The sequence below is a fragment of the Anabrus simplex genome, chromosome 1 (genome assembly GCF_040414725.1).
Source record: "Anabrus simplex isolate iqAnaSimp1 chromosome 1, ASM4041472v1, whole genome shotgun sequence".
Lineage (NCBI taxonomy): Eukaryota > Metazoa > Arthropoda > Insecta > Orthoptera > Tettigoniidae > Anabrus > Anabrus simplex.
Window position 1 is genome coordinate 1,372,336,942 of NC_090265.1, and position 23,421 is coordinate 1,372,360,362.

General features: G+C 40.6%; 1 long non-coding RNA gene across 1 annotated transcript in view; it reads left to right on the top strand.

The window, feature by feature from the left end:
* Positions 1-23,421, top strand: part of LOC137497029 (uncharacterized) — a 303,676-nt gene that overhangs the window by 132,080 nt on the left and 148,175 nt on the right. The window contains exon 2 of the long non-coding RNA XR_011017617.1: positions 5,648-5,726. This is a non-coding gene — a long non-coding RNA (uncharacterized lncRNA). The remainder of the gene's footprint in view (positions 1-5,647; positions 5,727-23,421) is intronic.

Below are 23,421 nucleotides of genomic sequence, written 5' to 3' on the forward strand. Positions count from 1 at the left end.
GCAAAGTTGGGGAATAAATTGCTACAATCTAGGCTGTCAATGATCGTATTCACGCTGAGCAAAATGGTAGTTTAGGGGAAGGCCTAAAATTTAATTCTCAAATATTGTTATTAGTAGTCCTATCGTGACGAAAATCGGTATGCAAATTTAGGAAATAAGTCGCTATAGTCTAGGCTGTAAATTATTTTATTCACGCTGAGTGAAATGGTAGTTTAGGGGAAGGCCTAAAATGTAATTCTCAAATATTTCTTATTAGAGGTGTAATCGATGAATGCTACATAACTAAGGTTATACAGTATTAAATTTCCTATTATTCATGTCTTATACATTGTTACCGTAACTGGCTATGATCACAAAGATATTCATAAATTTGGATTTTTGTTACTAAGTCCCTATCAGCGCCGAGTAACGAGAAAATGGGTAAACAGTATTTAATGAAAATCGGGATGTAAAGTCGGAGAATAGGAAACTACAGTTTACGGTAAAAAATATTTTACAAATCACAGAGTAGAAAGAAAACTAAATGTGTAGGCCTACAATATAGAAAGCTCACAACATTGAAATAACAATAACATTACATTGACCATTGTTTGGCGTGATGTGCTTTGTGTCTTCTGTGACCCCTCATCTCCGGTAGATAGGATTACTGCTGCGTACATAGTATTTTTTATTTGATTTACGTCGCACCGACAAAGATAGGTTTTATGGCGACGAGGGGGTAGGAAAGGGCTAGGAGTGCCTTAGGCCTTAATTAAGGTACAGGCCCAGCATTTGACTGATGTGAAAGTGCAAAACCACGGAATACCATCTTCAGCGCTGCCGACAATGGGGTTCGAATCCACTATCTCTCGGATGCAAGCTCACAGCTGCGCACCGCTAACCACACGGTCAACTCGCCCAGTCGTACAGAGTGTAACAGCCTGCCTGAATATTGATGGGAAGTAGCTGGGGAGTTAGATAACTTTCTTCTTTAGCATGCCATTCCCCTGGTTTATACATTTTCTGATACTACTGGTACGTAACACACTGGATCATCATAGCATTCGGGCTATTCAATCCCTACTCTGAGGCACTGATTGGAACGAACAGTGTGCATATTTAGCGGAATAATGGCAGATGAGTGTTCATGGCAATCTGCGGCCTGGTCATCCCAGTTGTGGAACTTCGGACTATTAGATTGGCACCGCAATATAACCGCAGCACTGTTCGTTAAAAGTGATAAAACGTGCGGCTTTCCATTTGATCGAGTATTTTATATGATAGCATTGCTTTTAATCGCTACATTCATACTTACGTTTTTGTAATGACCTATGTTGATTTCAGTTAGGAAAACCACAAAGTCAGTCTTTCTGAGAATCCCGTAGCGAAGCACGGGTACATCAGCTAGTCTATATATATAAAGTAACTTGTCCTGACTGACTGACTGACTGACTGACTGACTGACTGACTGACTGACTGACTGACTGACTGACTGACTGACTGATTCATCATCGCCGAGCCAAAACTACTGGACATAAATGAATGAAATTTTGAGGATATATTCATATTAAGATGTAGGTGCTCGCTAAGAGAGGATTTTTGGATATTCCGTCGCTAAGTGGCTAAAAAGGGGGCGTGAAATTTTAAAATGAGTGTATCTATATCTCAAAACTTTAAAAGTTTACACATGTGAAAATTGGTATTTAGAATCTTCTTTAAAAATAAGAAAACCCGTATTTTTTTATTTTCAGAAAATCCAAATAGGATGGGTGAAAGAGGGTAAAAAAGGGGTTGAATGACATTTAATCAGGATACCGGTACTTATATCTCAAAAACCGCAGACATTACAGACCTGAAAATTGGAACTTTTGTTCGCTTTTAAAAATTAAGAAACACGTATTTTTTTGTTTTTGGAAAATCCAATTAATAGGAGGGTGAAAAGGGGGGGGTGAATTTTTTAAATGAGTGCATCTATATCTCAAAACTTTTAAAGTTTACAGATGTAAAAATTGGTATTTAGAATGTTCATTAAAAATAAAGAAACACGTATTTCTTTGTTTTCGGTAAATCCCAATAGGAGGGGTAAAAAGAGGTGAAAAAGGGGTTGAATGCCTTTAAAGAGAATGCTTATATCTCAGAAACTGAAGATATTACAGACCTGAAAATTGGTGTTTGGGATCTCCTTTAAAAATAAAGAAACACGTATTTTTTTGTTTTTGGAAACTACAATTCATGGTGGGGCTGAAAAGGGGGTGAAATTTTAAAATGAGTGAATCTATATCTCAAAACTTTTAAAGATTATAGATGTAAAATTTGGTATTTAGAATCTCCTTTAAAAATAAAGAAACACATATTTTTTTGTTTTCGGAAAATCCCAATAGGAAGGGTGGAAAAGGGTGAAAAACGGGTTGAATGCCTTTATGTAGCTACTTATATTTCAGAACCTGAAGATATTACAGACCTGAAAACTGGTGTTTGGAATCTCCTTTAAAAATAAAGAAACACGTATTTTTTTAGTTTCGGAAAATCCAATTAATGGGGAGGGGGGTGAAAAGAGGGCGAATTTTTAAAATGAGTGTATCTATATCTCAAAACGTTTAAAGTTTATAGATGTAAAAATTGGTATTTAGAATCTCCTTTAAAAATAAAGAAACATGTATTTTTTGTTTTCGGAAAATCCCAATAGGAAGGGTGGAAAAGGGTGAAAAAAAGGTTGAATGCCTTTAATGAGGCTAATTATATTTCAGTACCTGGAGATATTACAGACCTGAAAATTGGTATTTGGGATCTACTTTAAAACTAAAGAAGCAGGTATTTTTTCGTTTTTGGAAAATCCAAATATGGGGGGTGAAAAGGGGGGTGAATTTTTAAAATAAGTGTGTCTACATATTAAAACTTTAAAAGTTTACAGATGTAAAAATTGGTATTTAGAATCTCCCTTAAAAATGAAGGAAAACGTATTTTTTTCTTTTCTGTAAATCCCAATAGGATGGGTTTAAAAGGGTGAATAATAGGTTGAATGTCTTTAATGAGGATACATATATCTCAGGAACTGAAGATATTACAGAACTGAAAATTTGTATATGGGATCTCCTTTAAAAACAAAGACACACGTATTTTTTTGCTTTTGGTAAATCCAATTAATGGCGGTTGAACAGGAGTGACAAATTGGGGTGAATTTTTTGAAAGACTATATCTACAGAATATCTGAGAAACGTAAATTGTTGCAGATGTAAAAAGTGTGTATTTAGAATCTCCTGTAAATGTAAAGAAACATAGGTGATTTGTATTTGGAAACTCCACTTAAGGGGAACTAAAAGTGGTGAAATTTTAAAATGAGAATTTCTACAGTATATCTCAAAAAAGTTAACATGTTACAGAATTGAAAAATTGTATTTTTTATCTTATTAAAAATAAAGAAACATGTATTTTTAGTTTTCGGAAATACCACTTGGGTGGAAGGGGGGGGGGGGCTAAAATTGACTGAAGAGAGTGTTGATTTATTTTAATTAGGCTACTGATATCTCAAAAATGAAGATGTTACAGACGTGAAATTTGATGTTTTGAATCTGCTTTAAAAAGTAAAGAAACGCGTAATTTCCGAAAATCCAATGAGGGGGTGGGGTGAAATTATTGAAGAATTAATAGACTTAATTGTATGAGAATACTTACATCTAATAAAAACTATATTTGTTACAGGCGTGAAAATTTGTATTTGGATCTTCTTTAAAATCAAAGAAAAACGCGTTTTGGGGGGGAATAATCTTGGAGGGGGCGGGAGTGAAAAGGAGTTGAGTTCCTTTCATGAGGACACATAAATCAAAAACTGAAGAAGTTAGAGTCGTGATAATTGGTATTTAGAAGATACTTTACATTTAAAGAAACGAGTTTGTTGCAGGAAAATTCACTTAGGGGAGGGGGGAGTGTGAAAGATATGAAAATAGTGAATTATTTTTATGGGGATACTTATATCTCAAAACTGAAGGTTATAGACGTGAACATTGGAGTTTGGAATCTCTTTTAAACATAAAGAAACACGCCTTCTTTTCTTTTTTGCGGTGGGGGAATGAAACTAACGACGGTGGGGTGTAAAAGGAGGTTAGACCAATTGATTTTACTGTATATTCATTCCATTCCTGACCGTGTCGAATGACTGGAAACAGGCTGTGGATTTTCGATGTACTTACTCTGAGCATAAACCGATCATTTTTAATCTTTCCTGGGTTCGTTTTCAAGAGCCATCTTTTCCTTCGGAGAACGTTCTTTGATTACAGTAGATTCTCCTGGCATACAAATAAAAATTAAAAACATTTGAAATAAACGATAGGAATGAGATTGACTGTCCAATTGTTCACCTCTATAATAAGGTCAATAATGCACGGAAGTATGTCATTCGTATCGCCAGAAATTCCGCGTACTTGCCTACGCGCGACAATGGTGCTGGTCACAATGTCAAAAATGACAATGGCACCAGATGGAATTTACCGCCAATTAGCGGTCTTCCATCTTGCTGTGGGGTCCAGAACATCTATAATAATAATAATAATAATAATAATAATAATAATAATAATAATAATAATAATAATAATAATAATAATAATATTCTGGATCGTCGTCAAATGTGCGGACCGCGCTGGAAACGGGTCTGGACGGGTAATGACTACAAATGCAGTCCGGCCGCGGGTTCAGTACTGCCAAGGCACCCAAGAAGACACCACGCCGAATCTCCTCAAGAATTTGATCCATGTTAAAAATGCTTATAGGAAAAGATGGCAAACTTTTAGGGACCGAACTGACCGGGTGGAATACATGGTCCTAGCCCGGGAAGTACGAAATCGATTGCTGGAAAGAAAGATTGAAAAATGGGAGGGAACTCGCCGTAATCTCTCAGAAAACGAGTCAGATCTCGAATTTTGACGGATTATATATAAATCGATATCTATTCAATTATAAATTTCAGTATAATACCGTAGCGAAGCACGGGTATCTTGCTAGTTTTATATATATATAGATAGATAGATAGATAGATAGATAGATAGATAGATAGATAGATAGATAGATAGATAGATAGATATAGCAGTGTGTAGTTCTTTATAATTATTATTCATCCTGTAGTACAAAAACTTGAATTGCATAAATTAATGCGCTTCTATGTCATTTATTCTGATTGTTCATAACACACAAGGATGCCAGGAGATTTAACTCTATGAAATTAATTGGTCTCCGATAATGACGTTGTTATACGTGATGTTACATTTTAATGGCCACTGTAGTCTAAATATACATAATAAATACATGCAGCTTCGTTACAGATTGTTATGCCTTTCATAATTCAGTCTGAAAACCTCTGTGAATTAAATAAACGCCTCCACAATCCTCTGTTTGTATCTGGCTGTGTGGCCCCGTTACGTTTCACACCTTTTATCATCGAATCATTATAAACTGTGTCTAAACATCGGCTCCTTGGCTTCCCCGTACTTCTCTTATCCTCTTTGGCCGAGTCGATTAGGTAACCTATCCTCCATTCGCCTCACATGATCCCACCACCGAGGCCGATTTTAAATAGTTTGTTATTTCATACATCTGCCTCCGAACAATACATTCAGTATTATACATTATGTTCCCGCTTGTCCGTAAGTGATGGCTAATATAACTCTTTCATTTACAGGTAAATTAGCGACACGTTCCGTGACGGTTTGTTGCCTCGGCACGCTTAGGTTGGACGTGAGAAGGCGCTGAAGTTATCGGTAAGTACTCTTCTAAAATTACCTAAGAGGTATTTTATTTTGTATTTGTTTCCTCTATCCATTTAAAGTGTATTGCATTTGGGATTGGAAATTGAACAGTTTGGGGCAAAATACGCATGTCTTTTTATTTTTCTGGTGCCTTTTACTTATAGAAAAATAATGGCAATCATGGAGTAATCATTTCCGTTTTGCGCTTCCCATGTTCGGGTTGTCTTATCGAGGATTTTGAACCACTGTCGGAGAATTTGCGCCCATGATAATCCTCTTCGTGCTCGTCCACGTTCCCTTTCTTCGTAATTTCTGTGGTCAGGTGTATCAGGTTGTATTTTTCATTCTGGAATATGTTACCAAAAGAATTCGCATGATTTTGCGACACGTGGGAGTGCCGCCTCTTTGGTGACACTACCTACCCATGGGATCTTTAAATGCAGTCGGTTCATTGACGAAGCCTCCAATGTCCAGCCTTCGATACCACAAAACAGCCTCAGTAGAAGTAGTCATAAATAGCTCTGATGTTAGCCAGCCCCGTTGTGTAGAGGATGCGCCTCTTTCTCTTAAACGAAATGCGCGGGTTCGATTTGTGGCTTGTGCAAGAATTTTATTTCACTATTGATTTTACATCCCAACGACTAACATTACGGATTTCAGAAACGCCTAGGTGCTTGTATTTTGTCCATCTGGAACTTTTACGTGCCGGTACAACTACCGACACGAGGCACGGACTGAGCCGGAATCGAACCCACCAACTTGGACTGAGAAAAACAGCGCTATACCGTCTCAGTCTCTCTACCCGACATGTTGATTATATTTTGAAGGGAAGTACAACGTGGAGGGAAGTATCCTCTATCCTGTCGAGGTGAGAGCTAGAACGGGGTTCTCTTAGCCCCGCGAGGCCATCGAAGGAACTGTCAGATAAGTGATAATGAACGTGGTTAAGAAAGGCAAACAGCTGAGGATGTCATCATACTGATCACGCGATACTCCAATATCTGTAGGACACCTGGCTGGACAGCAGTCTTCTTGGCAGGCACTTAAGGAATTGTTTATATCACAAGATTAGATTTTTGATCACGATTTGAGAAACTGTACGAATGTGACAGAACATTAATTTTCTAATAATGTTATTGGTTTTAAGTTCCAGTAACTACTTGTTTTTTGGAGACGCCGGGGTGCTGGAATTTTGTTCCACAGGATACCTTAGCACTTTGAAATACCGCCGTATTGTACTGGGATCGATCTCGCCATTTTGGGCTCAGAAAGCCAACGTTTTACACATCTGAGCCATTCGGTCCGGCAAAATATTAAATTATTGACACGATTAATTTTAATTACTAAACGAACCCACTAGAGCAGGGCCTCTCAAACGCCCAAAATCTCACGCGTGCAGAGCGAGGCGCAAGAGCTCCGTGCACTGTGCATCGGTACCGCTCGGTGCCGCTCGGTATGGCTCGGATCAACGCTTCGTCTCTGGGCTACTCGGCTATGCTCGGCTCTACTCGGCTATACTCGGCTCAACTCAGCCCGGATTTGGAGCGCAAGTGGGGGAGAGGGAGACAGGCGGAGCGAGCGAGAGAGGTGTAAGGAAAGAGAGAGTAAGCGCTATTGCTCCAAATCGAGGAGTGGGGGGTCTGCACTCTGGTCAACCAAGCCAAGTCGTCTTTTGCACCGTGCACAGTGCATGCATCACGCGCATGCACCCTGAGAGGCCCTGCACTAGAGTATGGGTGATCAAACTATATCTGTATGTGGAGGGTCTACTTCAGGTACTTTCCCTTTCTTTTGCCGATTACCTCACTCTTGTGAGGGCTGGACCGCTTTTCTCCAGGGTTAAAGTCAGGAGAGGATGATCACGTTGTAACTTCCCTAAGGCAATACTCATCGCTACCACCACCAGCCGTACGGGCTATCTCAGGTTCAATTCTCAGTTCTTCCTAATCTATATTCCCTTGATTAGAGAACTTCGACAGCAGTAGTGTCACCGTTTTGATAACCGCTGATGGGCTATTGGATACGAAATATAGCAACGGCGGTTACGAAAATTGGCAGTAACGATGGTGGAATTCGCCGCGCGACGCTAGATACTGACTTCGAGGAGACTAGCTGAAGGTTAATATGTCATGTATTTATTTATTTATTTATTTATTTATTTATTTATTTATTTATTTATTTATTTATTTATTTATTTATTTATTTATTCATTCATTCATTCATTCATTCATTCATTCATTCATTCATTCATTCGTGAGTTCTGCCACTCTCCAGAACGTTTGGAAGGTTGCAATTGGCGCAATATACAAAGTGCATACAATTTATACGGTCAAAAAAAATTAGGGATGCTCTTCGTATCATATAAAGAACGATGGTACAATCGAAATGGCGGAGAAAATTTCTCTTTTCAAGAAAATGAGGTTACTTTGTTACCTCCGGGCGCGCGATTCGAATTGACGAACTCGCAGTATTTGCTGCGCCTGAGCGCATTAACCTATTATCAGTTATCCTCATCTTAGCAGTCGCCTCTTTCACAAATCCATATATTTGAAAAATACTCACAACAAATATGGATCTAATATCCACTGATTTGGCAACTAACACTTTAAACACAGAGGCCACTCCTCGCCTAATCACCCGCTGCCCGCTGTTGTGTCTCAGGGAAGGGAGTGGAAGTGGGGTGATAATTCTCCCTTGTTGCGTACAAAGTGCACTATAGAAATACTTTATATTGCCAGTTATTATGTAATTTAGGCCAAGGGCCGTAGCCGTGTTGAAACACCGGATCCCGTGAGATCTCCGAAGTTAAGCAACATTGGGCGTGGTCAGGAGTTGGATGGGTTGCACGCGCTGTTGGGGGGTAAGGGAATGGAGGAGCGGAAAGAAACTGGCCACCCTACCGCACGTAAACTCCGGCTCAGGAACACCTCTGCGGAGGTTCGGACCTGCCTTTGGGCAGAATAACCCTTACCTACCATGTAATTTAGGATAGCAACAATATTTGATGTGTTATGATTCAAAACATGTCTCGCCCTCTTGGGTAAACGCGCCTGCCTCTCACTTGGAGGCCACGGGTGCGACTCGCGACCATGCCAGTGATTTTTACCTCGATCTGAGGGCTGATTTGGGATCCACTCAATCTACGTGATCATAGTTGAAGAGCTATCTGACGGTAAGAAAGCAGCCTCGGTCTAGAAGCCAAGTATAACGGTCGAGAGGATTCGACGTGCTGATACGTAATCTGCCTTCGGGCTGAGCAGCAGTCTCTTGGGAGGCCAAGGCCCATCAGAGCTGTAACGCCATGGGCGAAGCGGGGGAGTTCTGATTTAAAGGAATGAGATAAAATAGACTAATCATTAAGCCTAAGCTAAGCATACTGAAATGTATGTTTATTTTACCAAACATTCTGTTGTTGACCGGCAGGCCATTCGTGGAATGATGACATTCATACCATCAAAATACGGCCACGTAGTTTCATCGCCACTTTTAAAAATCATCTTTAAATTTGTGGCACATTTGACTTCTCGTGTTATGGAGAGTCCTAGTTACAGTATTTCGTCACCAGTTGTTTCAAAATGATTTGCAGGAACGCTGTTGCACTCGATATTTTCAGACTTTCTTTGTAATTGACAGATTTTACATCCCATAACTCCTCAAAACCAGTGGCGTATGCGGAGATCAAGACGTGGGCTACCATTAGACTTAGGTTACCCCTTTTCGATGCTTGGTTTAGTGAACGTCAAGTCCTAGAGGTTTTGAGCTGCCGCCAATAGTCAACGGAGTAGCCTGCTGTTTTGTCAAAGCTGCTTTACAAGCTACTGCCCTGGCCTCCGTTACCGTCAATATTCAGCACCTGACCAGTAGGGACGTTAGCTTAAGGTTTAGCAAATTAAAGTCCGGCTTTGTGGTAAATGGATAGAATACTTGCCTTTGGTCCGATGGCCCCGGTTCAATTCTCAGAATTAAAACCTTCGTACTGTTAATTACCCTGGCTTGGGAACTGTGTATTTATCACGTCTACGACATTCATTTCATCCTCATTATGTCACCATTATGTCACCAGATGCCTGCACTGTTGTTATTATTATTATTATTATTATTATTATTATTATTATTATTATTATTATTATTATTATTATTATTATTAAATAACAATTTTGAATTTCAGCCGTACCCATCATTCACTTTTTTTAGCTTCCTCGGGAGATCAGTGGTGGTGTCCGACCCAGATTACGCGTTCGATTCCAGCCAACAAGAGACAACACTAAAGCTGACAGATTGCATTTCATTTGAGCAGATCTACCTATAAACAGGAAAACTATATTACTCCCTTAACATCAGCCGTGCGGTTTCTTCTTACAAGGATGTATAAGTAAACATGCGTGAAATACCAGCACTCTATTATCTATATAATGAAGTCAGAAGTACCGAGCTCGATAGCTGCAATCGCTTAAGTGCGGCCAGTATCCAGTAATCGGGAGATAGTGGGTTCGAACCCCACTGCCGGCAGCCCTGAAGATCGTTTTCCGTGGTTTCCCATCTTCACACCAGGTAAATGCTGGGGCAGTACCTTAATTAAGGCCACGGCCGCTTCCTTCCCATTCCTAGCCCTTTCCTATCCCATCGTCGCCATAAGACATATCTGTGTCGGTGCGACGTAAAGCAAACATACATACATTATCATTATAGATTGTTATGCCTTTCAGCGTTCAGTCTGCAGACCTCTGTGAATTTACTAAACGTCGCCACAATCCTCGATTTGCAACTAGTGTTGTGACCTCATTTAGTTCTACACCTCTTACCTCTAAATCGTTAGAAACCGACTCTAACCATCGTCATCTTGGTCTACCTCTACTTCTCTTACCTCCATAACAGAGTCCAGTATTCTCCTAGGTAACCTATCCTCCTCCATTCGCCTCACATGACCCACCACCGAAGCTGGTTTATGCGTACAGCTTCATCCATCGAGTTCATTCCTAAATTAGCCTGTATCTCCTCATTCCGAGTACCCTCCTGTTTGTACCAGCAATCATTCTTGCTGCTTTCATGTCTGTTATTTTTAACTTATGAATAAGATGTCTTGAGTCCACCCAGCTATCGCTCCCGTAAAGCAAAGTTGGTCTGAAAACAGACCGATGTAAAGATAGTTTCGTCTGAGAGCTGACTTCCATCTTACAGAATACTGCTGATCGCAACTGCGAGCTCACTGCATTAGCTTTACGACACCTTGATTCAATCTCACTTACTATATTACCATCCTGGGAGAACACACAACCTAAATACTTCAAATTATCGACCTGTTCTAGATTTGTATCACCAATTTGACATTCAGTTCTGTTGAATTCCTTACCTACTGACATCAGTTTAGTCTTCGAGAGGCTAATTTTCATACCATACTCATTGCACCTATTTTCAGGTTCCAAGATATTAGACTGTAGGCTTTCGGCACAATTTGCCATTAAGACCAAGTCGTCAGCATAGGCCAGACTACTTACTACATTTCCACCTAACTGAATCCCTCCCTGCCATTTTATGTCTTTCAGCAGATGATCCATGTAAACTACGAACAGCAAAGGTGAAAGATTACAGCCTTGTCTAACCCCTGTAAGTACCCTGAACCAAGAACTCATTCTGCCATCAATTCTCACTGAAGCCCAATTGTCAACATAAATGCCTTTGATTGATTTTCATAATCTACCTTTAATTCCACAGTCCCCCAGTATAGCGAACATCTTTTCCCTCGGTACCCTGTAATATGCTCTCTCTAGATCTACGAAACATAAACACAACTGCCTATTCCTCTCGTAGCATTTTTCAATTATCTGGCGTATACTGAAAATCTGATCCTGACAGCCCCTCTGTGGTCTGAAAACCACACACTAGTTTTCATCCAACTTCCTCTCAACGACTGATCGCACCCTCCCTTCCAAGATGCCAGTGAATAGTTTGCCTGGTATACTAATCAATGACATACCTCGATAGTTGTTGCAGTCCTTCCTGTTCCTTTGCTTATAGATAGGTGCAATTACTGCTTTTCTCCAATCTGAAGGTACCTTACCAACACTTCATGCTAATCTTACCACTCTATGAAGCCATTTCATCCCTGCCTTCCCACTATACTTAACCATTTCAGGTCTAATGTCATCTATTCCTGTTGCTTTAAGACAATGGAGTTTATTTACCATCATTTCCACTTCCTCAAACGTAATTTCACCAAATTCATTTTCCTCCTCCCCATGAGCATGGCTGTTCGCAACACCATCAGGTCGTCGCCATAAGACCTATCTGTGTCGGTGCGACGTAAAGCCCCTAGCAAAAAAACACCATCAGGATTATTTCCTTTTACATTGAGAAGATGTTCAAAATGTTCCCTCCACCTCTCCAGTGATTCCCTGGGATCTATTATGAGTTCCCCTGAATTACTCAAAACACTGTCCATTTCCTTTTTCCCTCCCTTCCTAAGATTCTTTATTACTGTCCAGAAAGGTTTCCCTGCTGCTTGACCTAGCCTTTCCAGGTTATTACCAAAATCTTCCCAAGACTGCTTTTTGGATTCAACAACTATTTGTTTCGCTCTGTTTCTTTCATCTACGTACAAATCTCTGTCTGCCTCGGCGCTTGTTTGGAGCCATTTCTGATAAGCCTTCTTTTTACGTTTACAAGCTGCTCTCACTTCATTATTCCACCAAGATGTTCGCCTTTTCCCATCTTTACACACAGTTGTTCTTAGGCATTCCCTTGCTGTTTCTGCTACAGCATCCCTGTATGCCACCCATTCACTTTCTATACCCTGAACCTGCTTACTGTCTACTGTTTGAAACTTCTCAACTTCTCACTAATCATATTCATGTCCTTCTGTCTAATTTCCTCTTCCTGGAGATTTTCTACATTTATTCGTTTGCAGACTGATTTCACTTTCTATATCCCAGGCCTGGAGATACTTAGTTCACTACAGATCAGATAGTGGTCTGTATCATCGAAAAATCCCCGGAAAACTCGTACATACCTAACAGGTTTCCTGAATTCGAAGTCGGTTAAGATATAATCTATTATGGATCTGGTACCCCTACCAATCACCCTTTCGTATCCTTCAGTTCTATTCCCAACTCTCGCATTGAAATCGCCCATTAGCACTATTCTTTCCTTGCTGTTGACCCTGACCACGATGTCACTCAATGCTTCATAAAACTTGTCAAGTTCATCCTCATCTGCACCCTCACATGGTGAATACACGGACACAATTCTAGTCCTAATTCCTCCAACTGACAAATCTACCCACACCATTCGCTCATTTACATGCCTAACAGGAACTATGTTGTGTGCAATGGTATTCCTGATGAAGAGCCCTACCCCCAGACTCTGCTTTCCCTTTCTAACACCCGTCAAGTACACTTTATAATCTCCTATATCTTCCTCGTTATCTCCCCTTACCCGAATATCACTTACTCCTAGCACATCCGGATGCATCCCCTTTGCTGACTCAGCCAGTTCTACTTTCTTTCTTCCATAAGCCCCATTAATATTGATGGCTCCCCATCGAAATACATTTCGTTCGCCAAGTTGTTTCTATGGAGTCCCTCGCCTGTCAAATGGGAGTGGGACTCCGTTACTCTCATAGATCCGAGGCTTGCTTAAAATGTTCTGAGGTCGGTAAATTCATGAAGCAAGATGCTACCCTACTTGCACATATTATGGACCATCGGTGAATTGTATAGTTCTAGCCGCCTGAGAACAAGAAGGGCCATGACTCAGAATGTGTCCGAGATGCCCACTCCCATTCCATAGCAACTGGTATCCCGACTCTCAGGACCACTTACTAGGCCACTCGGCCGTTGCCCATGGTTCACGAACTAGAACGTGACTACAGTAACCCACACCACAGCAAAAAAAGAAGAAGTCAGAAGTACGAGGTGAGGACGTATTTACGATGAGTACCGCACGGTTGTTCGTTAACAGTGGCGATCTGACGGAGCGAAGCCTTGCACACCTATCCCCCGGTCGCTGCACGTATCGTACATTCAGCAGCAAGCCGCGCGAGGTGACGCAGAGCCTGGGCTGCAAGATCACTCTCCGATCCCTTGCTCTCAGAAAAAGTTGCACGTTTATCCTCATTGCTTTCAAGTTTTGTAAATGGAACCATGTTTCAGATACTTACTTAATAATGTGCTTTAGATTCCCATCGTTCCCACTGCTCAAGGCACTCGTACAGTTGTATGAGCTCCATGGTTTCTTCACCTGTTTTTTGAAGAAAACATTGTTCCTGCTCGCGCGCGAGAAGCAATCCGATCGAAATAGCTCAGACCGAACGAGGTGGCCATGCGGTTAAGGGCGCGCAGCTGTGAGCTTGCATTCGGGAGATAGTGGGTTCGAACCCCACTGTCGGCAGCCCTGAAGATGGTTTTCGGTGATTTCCCATTTTCACACCAGTCAAATGCTGGGGATGTCCCTTAATTAAAGCCACATCCGCTTCGTTTCAAACCGATCTCGATAGCTGCAGTCGCTTAAGTGCTGCCAGTGTCCAGTATTCGGGAGATAGTGGGTTCGAACCCCACTGTCGGCAGCCCTGAAGATGGTTTTCGGTGGTTTCCCATTTTCACACAAGGCAAATGCTGGGGATGAACCTTAATTAAGGCCACGGCCGCTTCCTTCCCACTCCTAGCCCCTTCCTGTCCCGTCGTCGCCATAAGACCTATCTGTGTAGTTGCGACCTAAAGCAATTTGCAAAAAAAAAAAAAAAAAAAAAAGCTTCCTTTCAACTCCCAGCCCTTTCTTAGCCCATCGTCGCCATAGGACCTATCTGTGTCGGTGCGACGTAAATCAACTCGTAAAAAAAAGTTTAGAAATCTCCGAACCGCTGCGTGATTCGTTGCACACAGACTTACACTACAGGAGTTACTTCTCATGCTGACTTGCGAGTTCTCGGTGAGGGCTGCTCGCAGCCACAGCTACACTCTGACAGCCTCTCACAGGTGGAAAGTCACCAGTATATTCCTAGCCTTGTAATATCGTTCATAGCTGTCACTTTCATATTGTCAACACCAACGGCGAGACTGAAACCGCTCGATGAAAGTACAATATTACTGGGAATACAGATGGTTTCTCAGGAGGAGGACGGAGCCTCTCCTACCATCGTCTCGTCAATTGTTCATGAGAAGTCTCCTTTATTTGAAATTTCCCATAGATTTCACTTCTCACACCCGCTAATAATAATAATAAAATAATAATAATAATAATAATAATAATAATAATAATAATAATAATAATAATAATAATAATAATGTGGGTTACTGTAGTCACGTCCTAGTTCGTGAACCATGGGAAACGGCTGAGTGGCCTAGTAAGTGGTCCTGAGAGTCGGGATACCAGTTGCTATGGAATGGGAGTGGGCATCTCGGACATATTCTGAGTCGTGGCCCTCCTTGTGCTCAGGCGGCTAGGACTATACAATTCACCGGTGGTCCATAACCCGTTAGAGGAGAGATCCTCACTTGGACTATGTGCAAGTAGGGCAGCATCCTGCTTCATGAATTTACCGAGCTCAGAACACTTTAAGCAAGCCTCGGACCTATAGGAGTAATGGAGTCCCACTCCCATTTGACAGACGAGGGACTCCTTGGAAACAACTTGGCGAACGAAATGGAATTCGATGGGGAGCTATCAATATTAATGGGGCTTATGGAAGAAAGAAGGTAGAACTGGCTGAGTCAGCAAAGAGGATGCATCTGGATGTGCTAGGAGTAAGTGATATTCGGGTAAGGGGAGATAAGGAGGAAGAGATAGGAGATTATAAAGTGTACTTGACGGGTGTTAGAAAGGGAAGGGCAGAGTCTGGTGTAGGGCTCTTTATCAGGAATACCATTGCACGCAACATAGTTTCGGTTAGGCACGTAAATGAGCGAATGATGTGGGTAGATTTGTCAGTGGGAGGAATTAGGACAAGGATTGTGTCTGTGTATTCACCATGTGAGGGTGCAGATGAGGATGAAGTTGACAAGTTTTATGAAGCATTGAGTGACATTGTGGTCTGGGTAAACAGCAAGGATAGAATAGTGCTAATGGGCGATTTCAATGCGAGAGTTGGGAATAGAACTGAAGGATACGAAAGGGTGATTGGTAAATGTGGGGAAGATATGGAAGCTAATGGGAATGGGAAGCGTTTGCTGGACTTCTGTGCTAGTATGGGTTTAGCTGTTACGAATACATTCTTCAAGCATAAGGCTATTCACCGCTACACATGGGAGGCTAGAGGTACCAGATCCATAATAGACTATATCTTAACAGACTTTGAATTCAGGAAATCTTTTAGGAATGTACGAGTTCTTCGGGGATTCCTCGATGATACAGACCACTATCTGATCTGTAGTGAACTAAGTATATCTAGGCCTAGTATAGAGAAAGTGAAATCTGTCTGCAAACGAATAAGGGTAGAAAATCTCCAGCACGAGGAAATTAGACAGAAGCACATGGATATGATTAGTGAGAAGTTTCGAACAGTAGACAGTAAGCAGGTTCAGGATATAGAAAATGAATGGGTGGCATACAGGGATGCTGTAGTAGAAACAGCAAGGGAATGCCTAGGAACAACTGTGTGTAAAGATGGGAAAAGGCGAACATCTTGGTGGAATGATGAAGTAAGAGCAGCCTGTAAACGTAAAACGAAGGCTTATCAGAAATGGCTCCAAACAAGGGCCGAGGCAGACGGAGATTTGTACGTAGATGAAAGAAACAGAGCGAAACAAATAGTTGTTGAATCCAAAAAGAAGTCATGGGAAGATTTTGGTAATAACCTGGAAAGGCTAGGTCAAGCAGCAGGGAAACCTTTCTGGACAGTAATAAAGAATCTTAGGAAGGGGGGGGGGGGGGAAAGGAAATGAACAGTGTTTTGAGTAATTCAGGTGAACTCATAATAGATCCCAGGGAATCACTGGAGAGGTGGAGGGAATATTTTGAACATCTTCTTAATGTAAAAGGAAATCATCATGGTGGTGTTGCAAACAGCCAAGATCATGGGGAGGAGGAAAATGATGTTGGTGAAATTATGCTTGAGGAAGTGGAAAGGATAGTAAATAAACTCCATTGTCATAAGGCAGCAGGGATAGATGAAATTAGACCTGAAATGGTGAAGTATAGTAGGAAGGCAGGGATGAAATGGCTTCATAGAGTAGTAAAATTAGCGTGGAGTGTTGGTAAGGTACCTTCAGATTGGACAAAAGCAGTAATTGCACCTATCTATAAGCAAGGGAACAGGAAGGATTGCAATATCTATCGAGGTATCTCATTGATTAGTATACCAGGCAAAGTATTCACTGGCATCTTGGAAGGCAGGGTGCGATCAGTCGTTGAGAGGAAGTTGGATGAAAACCAGTGTGGTCTCAGACCACAGAGAGGCTGTCAGGATCAGATTTTCAGTATGCGCCAGGTAATTGAAAAATGCTACGAGAGGAATAGGCAGTTGTGTTTATGTTTCGTAGATCTAGATCTAGAGAAAGCATATTACAGGGTACCGAGGGAAAAGATGTTCGCTATACTGGGGGACTATGGAATTAAATGTAGATTATTAAAATCAATCAAAGGCATTTATGTTGACAATTGGGCTTCAGTGAGAATTGATGGTAGAATGAGTTCTTGGTTCAGGGTACTTACAGGAGTTAGACAAGGCTGTAATCTTTCACCTTTGCTGTTTGTAGTTTACATGGATCATATGCTGAAAGGTATAAAATGGCAGGGAGGGATTCAGTTAGGTGGAAATGTAGTAAATAGTTTGGCCTATGCTGACGACTTGGTCTTAATGGCAGACTGTGCCGAAAGCCTGCAGTCTAACATCTTAGAACTTGAAAATAGGTGCAATGAGTATGGTATGAAAATTAGCCTCTCGAAGACTAAATTGATGTCAGTAGGTAAGAAATTCAACAGAATTGAATTTCAGATTGGTGATACAAAGCAAGAACAGGTCGATAATTTCAAGTATTTAGGTTGTGTTTTTTCCCAGGATGGTAATATAGTAAGCGAGATTGAATCAAGGTGTAGTAAAGCTAATGCAGTGAGCTCGCAGTTGCGATCAGCAGTATTCTGTAAGAAGGAAGTCAGCTCCCAGACGAAACTATCTTTACATCGGTCTGTTTTCAGACCAACTTTGCTTTACGGGAGCGAAAGCTGGGTGGACTCAGGATATCTTATTCATAAGTTAGAAGTAACAGACATGAAAGTAGCAAGAATGATTGCTGGTACAAACAGGTGGGAACAATGGCAGGATGGTACTCGGAATGAGGAGATAAAGGCTAATTTAGGAATGAACTCGATGGATGAAGCTGTACGCATAAACCGGCTTCGGTGGTGGGGTCATGTGAGGCGAATGGAGGAGGATAGGTTACCTAGGAGAATAATGGACTCTGTTATGGAGGGTAAGAGAAGTAGAGGGAGACCAAGACGACGATGGTTAGACTCGGTTTCTAACGATTTAAAGATAAGAGGTATAGAACTAAATGAGGCCACAACACTAGTTGCAAATCGAGGATTGTGGCGACATTTAGTAAATTCTCAGAGGCTTGCAGACTGAACGCTGAAAGGCATAACAGTCTATAATGATAATGTATGTATGTATGTATGTATGTATGTATAATAATAATAATAATAATAATAATAATAATAATAATAATAATAATAATAATAATAATAATAATAATATTAATAATAATAATAATAATAATAATAATGGCGTATGGCATCCGGAGAGGCCTGGTGCAGGGTTTTTTTTCTAGTAGACGGCCTATTAGGCGACCTGCATGTCTGTGAAGATGAGGGCCCTACCTAGGATGATTTCTAATGTTGAATACGTCACACACACCCAGCCCCCGAGCCATTGGAATTAACCAATTATGGTTAAAATCCCCGACGCGGTCGGGAATCGAACCCGCGACCCTCTGAATCGAAGGCCAGTATGCTGATCATTCAGCCAACACGTCGGACACACCCGCTTATAATCCTTAATGTTGACAGAGTTCAGCTGATATTTTCCCCGTATGAAGTCACCGGCAAGTGGGGTGACCAACCGTCTCGCATTTTAAGGTATTTTGTAAATGTCCACGCGGGACGTCATTTGTCCCGCAATTGTCTCGTTGTCTATCTGAACGCATGTTCGTGTTATTGTCTTCTTCTTATTCTACTTTTTAATCTTTTTACCCTCCAGGGTCGGTTTTTCCCTCGGACTCAGTGAGGGATCCCATCTCTACCGCCTCAAGTGCAGTGTCCTAGGGCTTCAGACTCTGGGTCGGGGGATACAACTGGTGAGAATGACCAGTACCTCGCCCAGGCAGCCTCACGTGCTATGCTGAACAGGGGCCTTGGTGGGGGGTGGGAAGATCGGAAGGGATAGACAAGGAAGAGGGAAGGAAGCTGCCGTGGCCTTAAGTTAGGTACCATCCCGGCATTTGCCTGGAGGAGAAGTAGGAAACAGCGGTAAACCACTTCGAGGATGGCTGAGGTGAGAATCGAACCCACCTCTACTCAGTTGACCTCCCGAGGCTGAGTGGACGCCGTTCCAGCCCTCATACCACTTTTCAAATTTCGTGGCAGAGCCGGGAATCGAACCCGGGCCTCCGGGAGGGGGGCAGCTAATCACACTAACCACTACACCACAGAGGCAGACTCGTTTTATTGTCATCGGTACGAATTTTCACACTATACAGCTGTCCTGCCTTCTAGCTCCAACAGCTAAACGTAGCGTAACCGTTGCCAACAGTATGATCTTTGAAAGTGCGAAGAAGCAGGTTATAGTATCTTTGGAGATGCTTTCCGGATCTGAAGAATCACAAAGGAATTTTGGCTTGTGCAAGAAATGTCGATAAATACAGTTTTAAGAAAGATGAATGATGCAATAGTTTGAATTATCTTGAGGTTTTCAGTATTTCTATACTTAGTAGTTATAACTAGAGGCTGAAATTTAGAACAAGTGCTGTTGCATGTTTGCTTGTTATTTAAATGCTGTTAGTAAGTATTTCATGTAACTGATACAACTAAGAAATGCCACGAATGTGTCATTTTTCCTCTATTTCCACTTTTAGTTGTGATAACATTTAAATTATAAATGTTTCAATACTTCTTCAGAATTTGTTGACATATATTGACAGACTGGAAAAGAAATTGTACAATAACATGGAGTGATATGCATGTTAATACTTCATTAAGAATACTCTTGATAAAAAGTGTGGGGGGGGGGGGAATTGGCAACACAGTGCTTTCGAAAACGTTAAAAAAATTATCGTTTTAAAATTAGAGCTAATATTGCAGCTGCCCGCAAAAATTGTAGAATGCCCCCACTTGCTTGCCTTTCTTATCCTTCAACAGTTGGTCACCCTAGCGGCGAGTAAGGCGACTATATTTTCTCGTGGTTAAAGTCTTGTGGCTGTTGTTTGCTGACTTCTAGCCGTATTTTTGTGCGGGAAATGAACGTGTGGCGTCTTTGCTGATCAGTAGCTAGAATATCGGCTCTTTTTGTACGTCCATCTGAAGCTAGGTGTCAGACTTCCCGATTAACCTTCCAGCCTTCATTGGGGAAAGCGTTGGCAATATGGCCTCATATTGTATGATGGTAGTGTTCCACTTGCTGTAAAACTGTCACATTTCCACAAGTTGACAGTGAGAGTCTTTTATATGTCAAAAGGTTGTTGACAGTGTGCAATTTAACCTGGAGGCATGTTTTAACCTTGACTGTCGCATTATTGGCTGTGAATGAGAAACAGACGTTTAATTAGTTCCTGTGTTCTCTGCTGATGTAAAGCACGTTGTTGATTAAATACCTAACAATGAAACCTCAAAGGTGCGCTTTAACTCCTACAAGATGTATGGGAGACTTTGTGTGCAGTGGTAAACGAGATTATCCGAGGTTATTTGACATTGTATATTGTACTAAGCCCTTACCCGCGACTTAGCTCGCATGGATTTCGTAATTTGATAAAAGTAATCGTTCTCGGCACTGTACTAAGACATTATCTGAAAGTGCCTAAAGTATAAAACTCGCCTACAAATAGAGTTTCACTTACCCCCAGAAACTCTGTGTAAACCACGTTTGTGGTATTTTCTTTTGGTGCTAAGATGACCATGCGACGTAGAATAGTACATGTGAGAAACAGTCTTCACTCAAGTCGAAAACAAACAAAAAAATACATGTTTCTTTATTTTTAAAAGATATTCCAAATACCTATTTCTACGTCTGTAACATCTTCATTTTTTTGAGATATAAGTATCCCCATACAAAGAATTCAACCCCTTTATCAGTACTCCCTCTACCTCCGCCTCCACTTAGTGGAGATTCCAGATATCGAAGTTCAGGTCTGTAACATCTTTAGTTTTCTTTAGATATAAGTATCCTCATACAAATAATTCGAATATTTTTTTCAATTCTTTAACCCCATGAATTGGATTTTACGAAAACAAAAGAATAACGTCTTTCTTTCTTTTTAAAAGAGATTCCAAATACATATTTTCACGTCTGTAACGTTGTAATATTTTGATGACTACCAATAAATAAAATCATGAATAAAAATATATAAATAAATAACATTACTAAAAAAGCTTTATAAAATACTTTAAATAAATTAAATTAATAAAAATAATTAATCGTAATGTCCGTAGTATGGGCGCCAGAGTTCACCAGAATGGATTCCTCGAATTCAGATAGATCATGATAATTCTTTATATCCCAGGGCGTGTACATAATGCTGCGTACTGGTACATCTGCTACAGGCCTTACCTAACCTTCTGAAAATGACTAAATAGGTAGGAACTGCACCTAGGTTCATCAATAACTCCACTGATTCTAAAATATCTAACTATATTCTCAATAAAATCCGTGCATGAGCACCACATCAACACACCAAAATATATAACACACAAACAAAAGATTGCTGGAAGACTCCATATTTACAACAACAATTAAAACAGTGGGAAAACGAAAGCGAGAACTAAGCCACCATTTGCAGATAGTCCGTTGAACAATGCACATATATGTAGATAAATACCCTTCACTGTCTCAACTGTATCAACACGACTTGCCGATTCTCTAATAATTCTCATAATCGGCAGTTGTAACATCGCACAGATACTGTACCTCATAATGCTGTGTTCACAGACTTTAACACTTGTTGTAAAGATATATACATTTGAGCAACACACGCTTGTCGATCCTGAACATAAATTATGGAAAGTCTGAGATAGCTTTCACCAGCATATAATGCCAGGCCGCCACCAGTGCTACAATACCTAATGCGTAAGCACTTCACAATTTGTCGATCAGCCACTTTCCACGAACATAACAAGACTACGTTCCACGAACGTTTGAAGTTCAGCCCAGTATAATGGAGCAGTCTCACTCCAGTACCGTGTAACAGCACTACTTAATTCTGGTACAGTCTCTCTGCACTACTTCCTTCTCGAACAGTGTGTCAGTTGTGGTTCCTTTCCGTTGTGATCTCGAAGTATATAAAGACCTCAGCTCTCACGTGATACCTCGAGATTGATCCTCACCAGCCAATCATGGTAGATCATCTTGTCAAGACCATGCCCTGAACTTCTCCTTGGTCCCAAGACATAAACGAACTCTCTGGGGTGTTTCACATGAGTCATAGAACTTTCCTAGTACAACATCAACAAGCTCATGTGATTCTGGGCTATTCACATCATTCATCGAACTTACCGACAACAACAAGTACATCTTATAAGACACTGGGATGTCCGCATGAGTCATACAAATTACCAGAGTCCAATATAGCAATGTTTTCCCACTCGTTGTTCAAAACAAATTACTCATACAACATATGTGGAGACCTCCCAGCTTACAAATATAAATGACAAAATATACAAATGAAATACAGATAATAATAATAATAATAATAATAATAATAATAATAATAATAATAATAATAATAATAATAATAAATCAAATACTGACAATAACATCTCTCACTTCTACATATACTGTAGTGCGAGAGTGTGATATATGTACTATCACAACGCCTTTAATTTTTGTGATATAGGTATCCTCATACAAAGAATTCAACTAATTTTTCAACTCTTTCACCCTCCCCTTAAATGGATTTTCCGAAAACGAAAAATACGTATTTCTTTATTTTTAAGGGAGACTCAGAATACCAATTTTCACATTTGTAACGTCGTCAGTGTTTAGATAAAAAGTACCCAACCAAAAGAACTCAGTCCCATTTTAAGTCATTTTTACGCCCATCCCCACCTAAGTGTTTTTTCCGAAAACAAAAATATATGCTTCTTTACTTTAAAAGAGATTAAAAATACCAATTTTCACGTCTGTTACATCTTTAGTTTTTTACCCTTGTAAAAGGTATTCAGCCACTTTTACACCTTTTTTCACCCCCCCCCCTCCAAGGGGATTTTCCCAAAACAAAAAAACACGTGTTCCTTTATTTTAAAAGTAGATTCAAAATACCGATTTTTACGTCTGTAAACTTTTAAGTTTTTGAGATATGGATATACTCAATTTACCCCACCCCCTTTTTTCATCCCATTAGTGAGGCAATTTCGAAAAATACTGCCTCATTGAGCACCTACATCTATATAAATAAAATTGTTTCTGTTTGTCTGTTTGTCTGTCTGTTTGTCTGTTCCACCATCACGTCGAAACGGCTGGATAGATCTCAACCAAACTTCATATTTAGAGTATACTGACCCCGGGGAAGGT